This window comes from Mus musculus, chromosome 11 (genome assembly GCF_000001635.26).
Source record: "Mus musculus strain C57BL/6J chromosome 11, GRCm38.p6 C57BL/6J".
NCBI classification, from domain to species: domain Eukaryota; kingdom Metazoa; phylum Chordata; class Mammalia; order Rodentia; family Muridae; genus Mus; species Mus musculus.
Window position 1 is genome coordinate 35,284,779 of NC_000077.6, and position 3,194 is coordinate 35,287,972.

At 44.1% G+C, this 3,194-nt stretch overlaps 1 protein-coding gene across 1 annotated transcript in view; it reads left to right on the forward strand.

Moving 5' to 3' along the window:
- Slit3 (slit guidance ligand 3) overlaps positions 1-3,194 on the forward strand; it is a 587,052-nt gene that overhangs the window by 163,323 nt on the left and 420,535 nt on the right. The gene's annotated exons all lie outside the window — the stretch shown is intronic.

The following is a 3,194-nucleotide window of genomic DNA, read 5'->3' on the forward strand; positions in this document are numbered from 1 at the left end:
GTGTAGGTGTAGGTGTAGGACATCACATGCACACCAGGGTTTTGCATTAGTGCTAGAGATCCGAACTAAGATACTTATTGTAGTAAAACAACATTCTTACCACTGATCCATTTCCCCCACATCAATTTCCATAATTTTAAAGCTTTTCAGCATCTCATGATGTGAAAAGTGTTGTATCATGACCAGGAAACAAGGAAGCACACACACACACACACACACACACACACACACCCTCACAGAGAGTATCATGAAATAATACTTACCCTCAGTACCTGTGATAGGCGAGTAATTATTATTTTTATGCATCTAGTAATTTCTTTGGCATTTCATGTCGTGGAATTATTATTAGTGTTGACAGTTGTTGAGCTATTCTCATGGATCTAAGAAGGGATAGTCCACAGGTTAAGGAGATATCACCCAGTCCACCCTTATTTGTAGAGGAGAAAATTGACACATGGTGAGGGACACAAGCTTGCTGCCATCACAAAGCAAGAGTGTGAGTGTGGTGGTCACCTACTACATTCCAGGAATGGCCTTAACTGCATATACAGCAGTGGTCGAAACAAGAAGTGGTCCCTTCCTCAAGAGGGTTAGAGATTGTGGGCACAACAGACCTTAAGCAAACTTAAACACACAATTGTACCAAATCCAAGGAATAAGCCATGAGCTCTAGTATAGAGAGAATCAGATGGGTGGGGACACTTCTTATAGGTCATGGGGAGAAAGTATCCCTGGGGATTTCAGTCGCACCCTATAGAGAGAATGAGGGCACTCTAGAGGGGTGGAAGAGAAGGCTTTGTAGGAGTAGGAGGTGTGTACTTGAGATTGGAGAGCAGTGTGCATTAAAGTCTTAGGTCACTCAAAGACTGAACTGAACACAGAAAGCCTGCAGTGTGTGTGGTTGCGGAGAGAGACACTGTGGTACCCACTCCTTCTAGGTTGTGTGGACGTTCAGTGAGCAGCCACTGAGAAGGCAAGTGTTACAGTCAGTGTTTACTGTCAATGTCACCGTCTAGAATCGCCAGAGAAGAGTCTCCATGAGGGACGTCTACACTAGGTTGGCATGTCTGAGGGAGGTTCTCTTAATTACATTAGTTATACAGAAAGGCACTTCTCATGGTGGGCTGTAGCATTCCTAGGCGAGGGGTCCTGAGATGTCTTAGCATGGAGAAGTGGAACTTGTAATGAACGTTCGTTCTTTGCTGCTTCCTTGATCATTGATGGGATGTGACTAGCTAACTGGTTGAAGTTCTTGCCCCCTTGGCTTTCCTGCATGATGGACTGTCACTTGGAACTGTCACTTGGATCTGTGAGCCAAATAAACCCTTCCTCCACCAAGTTGCTTTCCTCAGGGCGTTTTGTCACAGAAACGGGGATATGGCACATGAACCAATGGGTAGCTCTAGATTGTGCTGTCCACCAATGAGAGACAAGTATCCCACGGTCTCGCTCCTGTGGAACCTCTGCAACTTGATCTCATTAGTCATTGAGGTGAAGGAGGAATGGGGGGTCATCAGTGGTACTGGAGGGGTTGGTCAGAGGCTACTAAGTTACATCAGAGCAAAGAGATCGCGTGCGATTTTGCATGGTAACTACAGATAGCAATAACTTTTTGTACATTTCACACAGTTACAAGAAAGAACTGATAGATATTTGTAAAGGTACGTTACCCAGAATTCAACATTGCACAATAAACACATGTATTGAACATCTCTCAGTATACTATAAATACATGTAACTTTTATGTGGCAATTCTTAGAAAAGAGTAATAAAGGCTCTTTTAAAACTATGATAAAAGAGAGAAACGGCCCATAAATGAGATAAAATGTGAAATGATCTTTATTGCTAATGTTAATCTTATTTTTAAAAAAAAAACGTTAAAAATATTAAATAAAATGTCTGTTGGCTTTGGAGACCACATGGGGGAGGGCTAGGCAGGGCTCCATGTGGCAGGATGCTCATCCACAAACCAGCTGGACCTGGTGTGCAGTTTCTAAGGGAGGCGATCTGCCCGTGTGGTGGCCCAGAGCTGTGCGCATTTAGAACGGCTGCATTATTAATGAAACATTTGCATCTTAGGAAATGATAAAACAGGCTGCTACATGTAAAAATTAAGTAACTCAATTTGTTTTAACAGCTTGTGCTCCAGTACGGCAATTTGTTTTGGCATATACACAGGACTCCATCAGAACTGTAATTATGCCATGCTAATTATTTTACTGCATTGTGTACATCTGACATTTAATTACGCGAAAGTGTGTGAGGGGAGATTTTCTTCCTCTCTCTTGCTGCCTGACAGGTAGTTTTGTTTGCTGTACCTTCTTAGCACCTACATTGTCTTTATGCCACCTTGTCATCTGCGATGGAATTGTGTTTCCATGACAGCTGTGCTCAGCCATGTTGCCTGCGAGTTTCAGACAATCACCAAAATAAACAGTTGGCACAGATGTTATTCTTAGCCTCCCCATTCCGCAGCCCCCTCTCCCCTGATCTAGTGCCCACGACAAGGTTTTTCTTTTATCCTTCTTTCCCTGCCAACCCTGAGCATCCTGTGGTTCATCAGCATATCTCTTGGTGGTTTCTCCTGTCACCTCTGCCCTTCTCCATGGAGATGGTTGGCACACCCACTTGTGAGTCTGTCTGCATAGAAGACACAGCTCAGAGACTATGGGCAAACATGGACTCACCACTCAAAACTATACCACCTTAACCCAAGATTGAAGCGGCCTTTTGTCAGGTACAGTGACAAGAACCCCAGAACTAGGATAGGAGGAAAAGCCGGACAGGAAACCTAGGTACCTCTTACAGGTCCATCACCTGGATTGGTATAACAAGATTTCTACACGTGGAAAAGGGTCTGTGAGTTCACCTGTTGGAGGGAGATAACTAAAATGAGAAAGGAAGGATGGAGAGATGGCTCAGTGGTTAAGAGCATTGTCTGCTTTTGCAGAGAACCTGGGTTCTGTTCCTAGCATCCACATGGCAACTTAACAACTGTCTGTAACTCCTGTTCCGGGGGCCTGACGCCCTCTTCTGGCATCTGTTGGCACTGCACTCACACATGCAGATAAAGCAGTCATACATATAAAATAAAAATAAATCTTAAAAAAAAAAACAATTGAGAGAGGGGGAGAGAGAGTGGAAGAGAGAGGAAGGGAGAGAGGGAGGGAGGGAGGGAGGAAGGAAAGGAAGGA